The following is a 15,309-nucleotide window of genomic DNA, read 5'->3' on the forward strand; positions in this document are numbered from 1 at the left end:
TCTCTCTCTCTCTCACACACACACACACACACACACACACACACACTCCCTCCCCCTCCCCCCTTAGGATCTTATCTATTACCTCTAATTGGAACAATCTTTCTACCTCACATATGCTACACATACATTTTCTAGACAAATAAAACTATTACAATATTATAGATCTTGTTTTTTGGGGGGCTGTATTTCCTTGTCTTGCCAATGCTAGAAGTACAGCAGTCAGTCATAGATAGGCTAGATCCCCATACAGATCTGTACAGAAACTCTTAACTGCTCCATTTCCAACCTGGGTGGGTAGCCGCTCTCTCCTCCTCACCCAGCAACTCCCCAGGGCTCACTATATCAGTAGTGCCAGGCAGTACAGAAAAGAATTAGCTTAGTCCATTGCAACTCATAACTCCCAAGCTTAAGAGTAGACATTTTTTACAATTAAACTTAAGTTATAAGTGCCTTTTAACTATTATTGCTAATTATAGATTTAGTTCTATACAAAGTTCATAAACAAAAAACAAGGAAATATGCTCACCTTGCATTCCGTTAACCATGAAAGGTTTCGAAGGAAGGAAACAATCAGCTTATTCTCTTACCTGAATACTTTAAGACAGAGGATACCATTCCTACTGACTAGTTGGGATCTGAATTGTTATCATTTTAAGTCTGGAGCCAGAGATTATCAGAATACTTCCCCCGTTCTGCCCTTTCCCTCCTCCTCTCCCTCCACTGAACCCCTACAGTCCTACAAGCAAATGTGAACATTCCTTATTTTACCATCCAGGAAGACATGATAATATGATTCAAGTAGTACAGTCTTCATACACTGTGAAAAATTGCTAAAAGCCCAGGAAATTGCAGCAGCAGTCAAGAATACTATCTAAGCTGAGGAGGGAATATAATTTCACAGAGCTGGTGACTGAGTCTATGAAGCTGGGCTTTCTTCCCAGACCTTGTAAAGAGAGAACCTTAATGGAAGGCAAAGAGGTGCTGGATCCTCCCCTTCCCCCATCCTGAGAACCTTGCATTTTCTAGCTCCTCACACACATTAAGCTTCAACAAGGCACTTCATCTTTATCTCATTTCCCTTGCTACTTATACTAGAAGGACCAACTGATGCAGAAATATGCTTGGTCTTTCAGGGTATTCTGCAAGTCTGGAGTTTCTTTAAATCACAGGTGCACAGAATCACGTCCCAACAAAACTCTAGGATGGAAAATGCTTTGAGTACCAACTCTTGATGTCATTCTTGTTACATGTACGACCTTCACTTGCTACCAACCAACTAACCAAAAGAATGTTCTGAGGACTAAGATTTTTGTTAGTAGGACTAAAGTTAGTTCCCCTTTAAGAACAGTTCTCTTAAAGTTTCTCAGGACAGAAAACAGGATTGGAATCGGAGATAATAAGTTCACTTCCAAGCTTCCCAGAGGTGTTCCATCTCCAGAAGCCTCCTCTACACACAAAAAAATGAGGACTAGGAAATATTAACATGGCTTTCTTTCGTCCATAGTTAGCCGATTTTAAATTCTTTGGAACAACTATAAACGATGTGGTAACATGGAAAGAGTCCTGAATTTAGACTCAGAGTACCTGGTTTGAATCCTGGGAAAGCCACTTACTGCCTGTGTGTGACTCTGCAAGTCATATGTATAAAATGAGAAGGATGCACTAAAATGGTTTTTAAGGTATCTTGCACCTTTAAATCTGTGATTCTATGATCCTATCTTAGTAATTGATAATGGTGATGATGTTGATGATAATAACACATAGTACTTCAAGGTTTGTAAAGTAGTTTTACTTTCACACATATCATTATGCTATAATAAGAGACAACATCCTTATATTTAAGGACATTTCATTATTATAATAACTCACATAGCACTTTAAGGTTTGCATTTTTATTTTATATTTTTATATAAACACTTCTATTTTTAATCTTATATTGTAATATTATTTGATTCTCACAAAAATTCTAAGAAATAGATACTATTATCCCCCTTTTTACAGATGAGGAAAATGAAACCAAGGTTAAAAGATTTTTCTAGGGTCACATGAGTTGTAAGTGTCTAAGAGGGAATTTGAACGCTGGTCTTCCAGTCTACAAGTCAGGCAGTTGAATCAATGTGCCACCTTTGTCAATTTAGGTAGTTTCATGCGGCCATTAACACTTTTTCGACAGTGTCTGAAAAGTGGAGATGTTTTTGGAATTGTCGCTCCCCTTTCTCCAAAATCCTGACTGCTGGCTTCCTAGAGGAATGAGGCCTTCCTTCACTGCCTTGGCATCAGTTAATCTCCTATCTATATTCCATCAATACATGAACTATTTTTTTTATCTTTTGTTCTAATTAAAGAGTCAACTGCAACCATATAGGAAAATATCTTTTATTTCTCACTACTCTTAATACTCACTACACACATATTACACAGAACATTTCTTACTATTCCACTGGTTTCTTTATTCATTAAGAACCAATACGCCCTTGGTTGAAATAAACCTGGTTTTCCCCATCGCTGGGTGGCTATGTGGTACAGTGGATAGAGTTCCAGGCCTAGAGTAAGGCTTATCTTCCCAAGTTCAAATCTGGTCTCAGACAACAAAGTTGTGTGACCCTGGCCAAGTCATTGAACCCTGTTTGCTTCAGTTTCTTCATCTCTAAAATAAGCCAGAGAAGGAAAAAGCAAACCATTCCAGTATCTTTGCCAAGAAAACCCCAAATGGGATCACAAAAAGTTGGACATGACTGAAATGACTGAACAAGAACAAAAAATTCCTCATCTCTGGTCCAACCCAAATCAGTTTCATCTGAATGTCTTTTTTAGAAGGAGTAATAGAATTCAGTGTGGAATTAACAAACACTTTCCAATAAATTAAATGTTAGTTGGAATATTTTGGGTCACAGATTATTCACCCAAAAGTTTTTAGTGAAAGTCACTCCTGTCTTCCCACTTTGGAGACACTTCATTTCTCTATTTCCATTGGGGAAATCTTCCTTCTAATCAATCACTCAGCTTCACAATCTTGGACTCATCTTAGACTCCTCCTTCTTCCTTAACCCACATATCCAATCAAATGCCAGATCTTGCTGATCCTATCTGGCATCCGGCTCCTTCTATCTACTATCGGTTCACATGACCCAAATGTTAGGCCAAGTCCTCTTCCTCCCTGTGGCATTCCTGCCTTCAGACTCTCCCCCTGTTCAATCCATCCAGGCTGCCAAAGTATCACACAGGCCCCAGATTACTCATCTGATCAATAAATTCCAGGGGCTACTATCAAATGCAACCTGGCTCGAGTCCATCTTTCCAGGCTTATGATACACCATTCTCTTTCACACACTGTACAGTCTAGCTAAACCAGCCTTTTTGCTCTTCCTCACATGTGACATCCCATGTCCATGCCTTTGTACAGACATCTCCCATGACGACCATGCATTCCTTTCTCATTTCTGCCTCTTGGAACCCCCAGTTTCCTTCAAAGTTTGAGCCAAATTCAAAGGCCTCCCTACTTGAGGGCTTTCTTAATCTCTCTAAGCTGCTCATGTTTTCCCCTCAAAATTACCTAGAACATACTTATCCATTTGTGCTGTTTCTTACTATATAATCTAAATTCCTTGATGGAAGGGACTCTAATTCTTGTATTTGTAACCCCAGCATGAGTGATGACTAAAAACAATGCCAAAATGGTCCCTGATATATACTATGTAGTTGGAACTTAATGAGTGCTCATTGATTGATTTAGAACCTAGTAGTACTAAGAAATAAATTATGACTTGAATTGGATGTCATTTTTTATTAAAGGTCAATCATCTTCATTTTTTATACATATCCACACACATATACATATATATGATTTTCCCCCAAGTACATATTAGAACAATTTTTTAAACTTCATTTTAAAGTTCTGTGCTCCAAATTCTCTCTCTCCCTCCTCCCACCCTGAGACAGTAAGCAAGTAAGTTATACACGTGCAATCACGTAAAACATTTCCATATTAGTCATTTTGTACAAGAAGATTTAAATAAAAGAAAAAAGGGAAAATAGCATGCTTCAGTCTGTATTCAAATAATATCAGTTGTTTCCCTGGAGGCAAATAGTATGCTTCATCATTAGTCCTTTGGGATTCTCTTGGATCATTGTATTGCTGAAAATAGCTAAGTCATTCACAAGTCTTCATTGTAAAACTTTGCTGTTACTCTGTGTAACATTTTCCTGATTCTACTCACTTCACTCAACATCAGTTCATGTAAGTCTTTCCATATTTTTCTCAAATCATCCTGCTTGTCATTTCTTCTAGTAAAATAATATTCTATTGCAATCATATACCACAGTTTGCTTAGCCATTCCTTAATTGATGGGTATCCCCTTAATTTATAATTCTTAGACACCACAAAAAGAACTATAAATCTTTTTGTACAAATAGGTCATTTTCTCTTATTGTTATTAATTTTTTTTTAGTGTCTCTGGGATATAGACCTAGCAGTGGTATTGCTGGATCAATGGGTATGCACAGCTATATAGCCCTCTGGACACAGTTCCAAATTGTTCTATAGAATGGTTAGATGAGTTCACAACTCCACCAACAATGCATTAGAGTTGGATGTCACTTTAAGGACTTTGCTATTCCATTACACTCAAGAAGCTGTGGTGGTCTTTAGTATTCGCCCTAGTTTTTTTATCTGAGGAGTGGGGAGGGCAGGCTTAGAATGCCCTAGACCAAAGAATCTACCCAATATAGAACCAGAACTAGCCTAGTCTCCTGCTCTGGGTTTTCTGCTCTGGAGATAGACAGAATTACAAGCTGTTCTAGACCAAATCCACCCTTGGGATGCCCTATCTTGAGTCATAATTTAATAGCATGATCTGAATTCCCCAATCACCAGAAAATGAGTTAAATCTTAGGGGAAGGTACAAGGAGTGAAGTAGCTATCATGCCACTTTTTTCCAGGCATAACTGCATACTACCTGGAGTAATTTCATGTTAGCTCTACTCAGAACAAACAAAGGACTTTATATTTGGGACCTATTAAGTCATAGGATCTTGGATCAAAGCTAAAAGGGCTCTTATATGTCTAGCCAACTCCTTTATTATACTGAGGATGAAACAGAGACCTAGGGAATTTAAGTCACTGGCCCAATGTTACTGGAGGTAACATATCCAGTTCATTGCTGGGATTCAAATCCAAATCCTCTAACACCAAATACAGTGGTCTTTCCACTGTACTACATGGGTCCCAGCTGGTCCAAAGAATTTAAATTTAGCTTTGAAAACCTGAGCCAAATTTCTTAGGTTTGCAATACACACCAAGGCTCTCTTTGATATCCAAGCTTCTCCCCCTTCTTGACCCCTCCACAAAATGAAAAGGCTCTTTTTAAAGATTCCATTTAGAAATATCAGAAATCCAGATGTAGATGTTCCTATAGTAGGCTATAGTCTCAAACATGTGCTCATTGGAAATTACCTGTAGGACAAGTATCCAAACTTAGTTCCTAAGCTTGGTATCATTGAAAATCTGTAAACACCATCTTTCCCTTGTACCCGAACATATTGAGTTCTTGAATTTACATTCAAAGCCACAGAGTATTTCTGTGAATGTGAAAAATTTGGCAAGAACAATTCCTCACAGCCTTCAAGACATTTGGGGGAAAAAAATGCAACATGTTGTGCATTAACCCCTAGGCAACTAGAAGGCCTTCCTCCGTTGACAAACAAAAACATTAGCAGCCCCACCCCCTTCCAGAACTTCAAAACAATCTAAAGCATGTGCAGCATCATTTGGGAAAAGCTTTATGACATTATTAGCGTATTGCATAAAAGCTGAGCCATATAAATCCTAATTAGTTTGCTCTGCTAGTTTCCTCTATCCCTCCATTAGCTTCTAATGTTCCAACACTATTTGTAACTTAACCAAGTACAATAAAGGAAGAACAGAGAAGGAAGGCCAATTTGTTGAACAGGTAAGAAAGCATTTTAATTAGTTCTCAAATTCCAACTATAAACAGAACTTTAAACCCATTTGCAAATGGAAAAGCAGAAATTAACTATTCAAAATCGAATTTGCTTTACTGGATGATTAAATGTTATGGTGATGGGCTGAAGGCACAAAATTTTATATTATTTAAAATGTTCATAATAAATGTTGCAAGAGGTTATTAGAACCATGACAACAGAGATTAGATGGGGTCGTCTTTTTTTTTCCTTCCTGTTTAACAACTTAATGTTTGGTATGGATTTTTCTGATAATAAAGTCACCCGGGATGCTGGATTCAAACCCTATTATACATAGGTAAGCCTGGAAGGAACTTTAGAGATAATTTGTTCTAGTTTTATAGAAAGAGGAAATGAGGCCCAAGAACTCAAAACAATTTGCCAAGGCAACACTATTAGTAAAAGGATCACAGATTCATAACCTATCAGGACCTTTGAGATCACCTACATCAGAAGTGGGATTTCGGGGTAGCTAAGTGGTGCAGTGAATAGAGTACCAGCCCTGGAGTCAGGAGGACCTGAGTTCAAATTTGGCCTCAGACACTTAACACAAAAACTAGCCATGTGACCTTGGGCAAGTCACTTAACCCCAATTGCCCTTCAAAAAGAAAAAAAATAAGAAGAAGTGGGATTTGAAGCTCCCGTTATCTAATCCCAGAGCTGGTCCTCTTTCCACTGTATCATGCTGTGACACTTCCTGGGCACTTTTCCCCATATTTTATCTTTATCTCTAAAAGGACTAAGTTTGCATCATACCAAGTGGCCCTCGTAGTTTGGTGTGAATAGGGAAATTCCTCCCATTGTGGCCTACATTCTGTGCATGAATTTTTCTGAATTGAACTGGGCTGGCTCTCAGATTACAGCCCCAACTCCTTCACTAGGTCGTACTCAGAGCTTGGCAGGGTTTGCCAGCATTTGTATTCTCTTGGCATAGCTTTTTAGTGCTGGAACTCGATATCGGTGGAGACTCTTCACTTGGGAACAACAAAATGCAAAGCATCATCAAGAAAGTTATTAGAGATGAATAGAACACTAGCAAACATACACACAAATGCTGTACAATCACCCTTGACTATCTGATGCTGTACCTCAAAAAGTGTGACCTAGAATGGACCTTACACGTTATCTTGTCCCAACACATCACTTTACAAACAGGAAAACATAGGTCCAGAGGGGAGGAAAGACTTGCCCAAGGTAACAAAGTAGGAAAGGCCCTCTCTGGCCCAAAATACCTCCCCTCCTAACCTACTCAGGTACCTGAAATTTTCATCATTTCCCAATTCTTCTAGTTAAGGTACTTACTCCTCTTCCTTCCACAGGGCTCACATTAAACACAATGAAGTTACCTAGAAGAGGTAAAATTAATCTATTTGTAGCCTATTCCTGTGAATAAGCAGAACTCTGATGGAATGGAATACAAGATGGGCAAGTTAATTAATTTTTTATTTTTAAAGAAATACTTCACAAATTTCCATATCATCCTTGTGCAGGGGCCATGCTAATCTTTGTGCATTATTTTAATTTTAGTATATGTGCTGCTGAAGTGAGCACAGGTCAGGTAAATTTAATAAATAGTTCCTCTCTCCTTGTCCTGATACTTGAATCCTAAATCAACCAAATCAGTCTATCAATAAGTATTTATTAAGTGCCTGCCATTTGCCAGGTGCTTGGGACACTGCCCACAACTCTCTTGACAATCTGATAATCTAAAGAGGTTCATTACCATGATAGCTTAGTGAGGATGCCATATTCTAGGAGGTGATCTGAGTTGGGGTTATGCTAATTTTCTAGTCACTTTTTGCTCTCATTCAGGTTCACAATACCCCCAATATAACCTTAATACAGTTAGAAGGGCCTTGTAAAATGGGAAGGGACACAATTCAAAGAGGGACAGTCAAAATGACAGAGGAAATGGGAGTGGTTTTCAGAAGTAGAATTAATATAAAATTTCTTATTTCAAATAGAAAGAAGATAATGATTAAATGCACTGGGCTTTAGTTTCTTCATCTATAAAAATTAGAGGGTTAGATGAGATGGCTTCTGAATGACCTTTTAGCTCTAAATGTATGATTCTAGGAAAATGCTTAAAATAAGATAAAAGTAGATTTATTGGAAAAGCTCAGAATTTCCAAAATAGGTACTATGCACTCCAGGTCAAATGCATAGTTTAGGGCCCAAACCCAACATTTCCATGATAGATGGTTACTAACCTATGGAAGGAATCATTCCAAAAGTCCCTGGGCACTAAAAATATACATATAAGTTCTATTTAAGAGAGGCTGGCAGTCACCAAAAGCAAATACAAAAGGACCCTTTCTTCCAATTTGGCTTGCAAATAAAAGAGACTTGGAATCATTCTCCAGTCATCTGCCCACCCCAGAAACTATCTGCTCTGCTTAACTTCCTGGCAGCACTACTTGACCTTAAGCATCTCCAGGACAAACCATGGCCATCTTCCAAACACTGACAGATTGCTGGATACTATATGGAAAGCCTGCAGCCTTACATTTAATATCTGACCACTGCAGAGAAAGGCGGGGGGGGGGGGGGGGGGGGGGGGGGGGGAGGGGGAGGGGGGGGAAGAGTTAGGAATTCCCTATCATGTTTTAAGACCCAACTAAGAAAACTGAGAAAACCCGAACTGAACTTAGTGTTGTAATAAAATAAAACTAAGAACCAGGTTAATCTGACACATATTGAATGATATGCATAATCATTATTGTGCTACATGATAATTAGGTATAACTAGTAAGCAATTCAAGGTAAATGACTATAATTACAACTACTTCTATACTGACAAACCAAGCATTTCTGGAGTCATTTAAGCGAAAGGGAGAAGAAAATAGAGGAGAGTCCATAAGGTGCTCTGTCTATTAGGTTCTCTGAAGACCCAAGATTCATAAAAGGAGATGGGGGCGAAGGACAAGTTTTGGCAGAGAAATCCTTAATCCAGATATTGCTTCATGCACGCTTTAAGGGGAAAAAAAAGGTAGGACAAGGTAAAAATTGGATTTCAAGGTGGGTGAGAAGAGGAAGAATTGTTTTCCAGAACAACATAACCCCTCCCCTCTTCAGTGAGGCCTAGAAATAGGAAACTTTGAAAGTAAGAAGAACTTAGAAGTAGGTTGTCTTTCTTTGGCAAGAGAGGGGCTTAAAATGCGAGTGAGAAAATAGATGGGGACCACACGTTTCCTTTCCAATTCCCTGTTCCTCCAAGGCCAGTCAAATTAATTAAGGATTTGGGGTGGGGTGTTCTCAGCCTATGACTTCAATGTTAGAAACTCCCATTGTAGAAATCCCTCCACTCATTCCACTTAGAGACTAAGAATTGCTAGCAGACACTCAGAAGTTAGATGACTTGATATAAGTCAGCAGATATCAGAGGTTACCACCCCTTGGCCCCACCTCACTCTCTGAGGGCGGGAACCTTCTTTTTATTTACGTTTGTATCACCAATCTTAGCATAGTGCCAGACACATAATAGGTTCTAAAGAAATGTTTACTGACTGACTGAGGTCCAGTTGGAACCTAGTTCTTAACTCCATCCTCTACAATCCATTAGTGTCAAACTCCAATGGAAACAGACCTCTGCTGGCCACAGAATGACTTAGAAAACTACAACTTAACATTGTCTATGTTATACCATGTTTTTATTTACTTTGTTGAGTGTTTTGCAATTACATTTTAATCTGGTTGAAGGGGAACTGGAAATGTTGGTAGGCATGTTTGACATCTCTGCTCTAGATTGACTCTAAGATTTAAGTTGCAAAGAAGATGCTGACCCACACTGGTAGAGGTACACATGTATATACTTCATATAAACACATGGATATACACATACATACATACATACATAGGCGTATATATGCATACATATGTACACACATGCATGCCTACATACATATAAATGTTCAGTTCATCAAGAAGCAGGGTAAGTAACAGAAAGGATGATAATCATGTTGAAAAGCAAGATTCAGTATCAGGTTATCACTACTCTGGGTACTGTGGGAAACTCCTACAGGGAGGAAGCAAGACAATAGCTTGACTTAAAAAAGGAGGTTAGTATCATTAAAAGGAAAATGCTAATTTGGTTGTAGATAATGGCGTTTGTCTTTTAAGGACAAAGCTATCTATTCTCCTTGGCGCTACTAAATATTTCAGCTATCATCCTCTGCCCTGCTACCTTCAAACTTTAATTGCTTTGAAATCGTTTGTTTTGCTGTTTATGAATGCTTCTGGTGCCTCAGAGACATAGTGATTTCATTGGCCTGTGTCCCCAGTTCTCCACAGATGCATTTGTAAGCCCTCTTTGCATTAGCAGATAGTCTTCATGACTGCTGTACTCAAAAGAATTATCAATGGGTGGTTGGCCTGCTATTCATGTACCAATGCCAGGTGGGTCCTTGGATGACAGGAACACAGTCAATAGCCAAGTCCTAACCTTTTAGTTAAGGTAAGGCATTGCCTGAGGGAAGTGGGGTCACCTTCATGCCAGGCTAAAACATATATAAGACATTAGTATGTGCATATGTACATATATATTTAATGTGCAAATATGTATATGCCAGTATATACATATAGAGAGATAGATAGTTCTAAAGATATCTGTGTATCATTGTATGTATGTATGTATAGGTATATATATTCTTGAATAGTGATAACCTGAGATTGAGACTCACTTTCCAGCATGCATATGATACTTTGCTTTCTGATGAACTGAAATAATTAAGGGGACCAGGCCCCATTTGAATTATATTCCAAGTGATGCAGAGCAGGAAGGAGGCTGTGCACCCTTCCCACTTAAGGTCCCAGAAGCTAGATGGCCTCAAGCCTGTACATGTCACTGTCCAGTTATGGCAGGTCCTGAAGAACCTTCTTTTAAAGCAAGGTAGACAATGTTGTTTCGGTAAAGAACAAAGGTATGCCAGAAAGCAGCTCGGTGGCACAGTGGAGAGAGAGCTTTCTGGAGTCAGAGAAAGTTCAAATCCAGCCTCAGACACTTTTATTAGCTGTATGACCCTGTGCACTTTTTTGCCTTAATTTCCTCACTTGTAAGATAGGGATAATAAAAGAACCTATCTTGCAGAGATATTGTGATGATGAAATAGGATAACATTTGTAAAGTGCTTTTGTATGGTGCCTGGCATGTATATATAAATTTTTATTCTTTCCTTCCCTACCCCCACCATGTGTTCCAGATTTTGTGTGTCTATATGTATAAATGTACTAAGTGCTGGGATGTATAAATGCACATTTGTGTGCACACATGAATGCATGGTTATGTATGTGGGCATATGCCCCAGATTTGGGACACATACAGTAATAAACTATGATGCAACAGCAGGCTCTCTGTTCTGTATTCCACTCACTCATCCAGCACGGAGAGAACCCAATTTGGATGAAGACTAAGAAAGAATACAAGCAAAGGCTGCCTTTGGTAGAGAGAGAAGGTATTCAGACAAGGGAGGGATTTTAGGAGAGGCTTGCTGTGAAGATTAACACAAAACTTGGCATCCTCCTTCACCTTTGGCCTAGCAGCAGAATGATGCTCCTTTCCGATCATGCCAAGGCGCTAATGAAGGCTATGATGCTTCACAAAAAGAAACAAGCAATTTACACTGTTTCTCCTGAAACTGCATTACTATGCCCAGTAATACCTGAAGCTAGACCTCCCAGAGCTTGAGGAATAAAGTTATTTCTTCCCAGTCAACCGCCCCTTCTCAACCAGCACCTCCTCCTTCCCCAAAATGAAGGAATAAAGAATTTTTAAAGTGCTTGCTATGTGAATAGCTGAGTGCTAAGATATGGACAGAAAAGTAAGACTTGTTCTCTCTGTGGTAAAGATACCACATATGGAAAATTTCAGCTACAAATCAGACAGAAAGGTTTCATGGTCCTTAGGTTGTAGAAGCAAAGTAAATGGTAAGACTTCTCATTTAATGTCATTTTGACTGAAAAAAAAAATCAGTTTCCAACACTGAATCATAGGAGCTGACCTTCCCAGGACAAACTAGTCACTTCTAATCTCATCACTAAGTCTAGGATATCATCTCTCTCCTAGGATATGTCCTCTCTCCTCAGATTAGAAGGCTGAAGGGCGGAATTATAAATTTCTCCCAAAGTTCTCCTTCATTGAGTGCAGAAGCCCAGTTTCAACTATTAGACTATTAAGTTCAACTATTCAACTATTAAGTTCCCTGAGTGCAAGGCCTTTCTTTTTTCTAATCTATATCACCAGAATTTAGCACAGTAGTAGGTTCTTAATAAATGTTTTTACTGAATTGAATTTAATATGGTCCCCTTATTTTTCAAATTTGTATTTATCTTTTGTTTTTATAATACCTTCATTTCCTATTTTACATGACTTTATATGTATAACGGGTAACATTTCTTGCCTTCTTAATGGGTGGGGAGGGACTGGAGGGAGGGAGGCAGCTCAGAAAAACTAACCAATGTATCAATTGAGTGATCCACCTCTATAAAAAGAGGAGGTAGTTACATTTTCTCCTCTCTTTTTCCATGGCCATTTTAAACTTGAACATTATATTACACAGTGTTCAGCTTTGGTTTCTTTTATTATTATTCTTTTCATTTAGATTGTTAAAATCATTGTGTATATTGTTTTCCTGGTTTTCCTTATTTCACCTTGCATCATTTCATATAAATCTTCCCATGCTTCTCTCCCTTATTTTTCAACACTGCTCGGTCTATCTCAATGCACCAATTTAAATCTCCCTCACAGCTTTGCCTAAAGGAATTTAACGTAACTGTTTTTCATTAAAATGTCACCAGAAGGGGTGGCCAGGTGGCTCAGCGAGTAAGAGCATCGGCTCCAGAGTTGGGATGACCTGGGGATCAAATCCGGGCTCAGATACTTAGCACCACACCCAGAAATAACTGGCCGTGTAACCTTGAGCAAGTTACTTAACCCCGATTGCTTTAAAAAAAAAAATGTTACCAGAACTATTAAAACAATATGTCACTGGCAGTATAATAGCATCTTTGAATTTTTTTCTCAATAATATCTTTCTCAACAATTAAGATGATTCTGATGAAAGTACACCAAGAATACTGAATTGGAATTGGGGATGGGGACAGTGTCTATAAGCTATAAGATACAGACTAATTAGAGAACCAGTGAAGAATGAAAAGCAACAAGCATAACTGAAGGGTTGATAGGGAAGAAAGGGTGAGGAAAGGTGGGCAAGCACTTCATCCAAATTCCAGTTCCTTCCTTCTTGACACCTAAACCTTCACCAACTCATTAATAATTAAAGAAATGCTTTTTAAACAGTAACGATGAACCACTTGCTACAGACCAAAAAGCTGTCCCAACAACTTAGTAGAGCTTTATCTGCTAATTGTAAAATATGTGATTTTTAACTATGAAATTCATGGCAAGAAGAAAAATGCTTGGACAATTCAAGAATCATGTGAAGGGGATAAAGAGGAGCAGGAAGGTGAAAATATTTTTAATGTGTATGTATATGTAGAGCCTATACTGGATTGCATGCTGTCTTGGGGAAGTGGGGAGGTGGGAGAAGAGGGAGAGGGAGAAAACTTGGAAATCAAAAGCTTGTGGAGCTGAATATCATAAACTAAAAACAAATACATTAATTAAAAAAGAAGAGGAAGAAGAAGAGCAGGGAGGCATTATTCTGTTCAAGAAAAGAGTAACAAGCTAAAATTTCAAAAATGAATTAATTTTCAATTCTTTAAGTTCCTACTACAAGTAAGGCAGTGCTAGGAAGACCAAGGATACAAAGGTGAACAAAGATAGTTCCCAATTTCAAGGAGATTAGAACTTGGGGGTAGGGGGGAGGGTAAAGAAAGGTGATGCATGAAGAGAGATTTGTAAAAACTCACAACAGAAGATAGAATGTGAAAAGCATCTCAGCTCTATTAACTTCCTATCTTGCCCTGAACAAGTCCCCTAACACCTCTCTCTAGACTTCAGTCATTTCCTCTCTAAAACGAAGGGGTGTTACTAGATGACCTCTAAGGCCCTGTTTCAGTTCAATTTAGGATCCTATCATGGATATAAAACCCAAACTAGCATTCTAAATTTCAGGGAGGAAAGTTCACCCTCAGCTACTGGGAGTTCTTAAGGTTTCAATGGAGGAGAAAGCCCTTGAGTTGAGCTAGACCACATCACACTTCCTCATTCAAACTCCTGTGGCTCCCTATTATAAAGTCCTGTATTTGACATTTAAAGCACTTCATAACCTGGCCCTTTCCTACCTTTCTTGACTTTTTACATTTTACTCTTCTCCAGACAGGCTATTCCTTCCACACCATAATCCATCTCTTCTCTCCATGTATTCACACCGGTTGTTCTTGGCTTCCTTAAAAACTCTACTAGGAAGTCTCTACTGGTCCTCCCAGGTACTAGAGTGTTCCCAATTAAGGTAATCTTGTATCTCTTCTTTATTAACAATAACAATAATGATAATGCTAAAATAGCTAGCATTCATATAGTGCTTTACGATTTGCAAAAACATTTTACAAATATTATCTCATCTGATCATCACAACAAGACTGGGGAGGTAGGTGTTATTATTATAACCATTTTACAGGAAAAAACTGAGGCCGAGGGAGGTTTAACAACTTGTCCACATAGCTGTTAACTGTGTGAGGTTGCATTTGAACTTGGGTCTTCCTGAATTCAGGCTCAATGCTCTAGGCTGCCCCCCCCCCCCCAACCATGCCACCTAATTTCTGTTAGTATCTTGTAAGCACAAGCACACACATACACACATCTTAGCTAACACACACATACACACACATCTTAGCTAATACAAACATACACACACATCTTAGCTAAAACAAACACATGCACACACACACAAGCTAACATACTAATTAATATATAATAATAAATTGAACTAATTAACTGCACTGAGACTTTTGGAATATGGTCTCCCCCATTAGTCTCTCCTTAAGGGGAGAGACTGTTTTTTTTTTGTTTTTTTCAGCAATCGGGGTTAAGTAACTTGCTCAAGGTTACACGGCCAGTTATTTCTGGGTGTGGTGCTGAGTATCTGAGCCCAGATTTGATCCCCAGGTCATCCCGACACTGGAGGCAGTGCTCTTACTTGCTGTGCTACCTGGCCGCCCCAAGGGAGACTGTTTTTTGCCTTTTTGTTTTGTATCCCTAGCACAGTGCCTGGCACATAAGTAAACTTGACTAATTAATTTCAGCAGTCAGAGATGGTGGGAAAGAGGCAGGGAGAGAACCTGTGTGACTTGCGTGGTACCAGCGTGCCCCAAGGAACAAAGAGAGTAGGAGACTGATTAACATGAAGTTGATGAGTAGTATGACTTGTCTG

General features: G+C 38.8%; 1 protein-coding gene and 1 pseudogene across 2 annotated transcripts in view; both read right to left on the reverse strand.

The window, feature by feature from the left end:
- The window catches only part of GALNT7 (polypeptide N-acetylgalactosaminyltransferase 7), a 204,966-nt gene that overhangs the window by 165,374 nt on the left and 24,283 nt on the right, over nt 1–15,309 (reverse strand). The gene's annotated exons all lie outside the window — the stretch shown is intronic.
- On the reverse strand, nt 7,431–7,531 carry LOC138171228 (U6 spliceosomal RNA; annotated as a pseudogene).

This window comes from Petaurus breviceps, unplaced genomic scaffold (genome assembly GCF_028583685.1).
Source record: "Petaurus breviceps papuanus isolate PSGF00001 unplaced genomic scaffold, PetGlider_PUasm1.0 126, whole genome shotgun sequence".
Taxonomy (NCBI): Eukaryota; Metazoa; Chordata; class Mammalia; order Diprotodontia; family Petauridae; genus Petaurus; species Petaurus breviceps.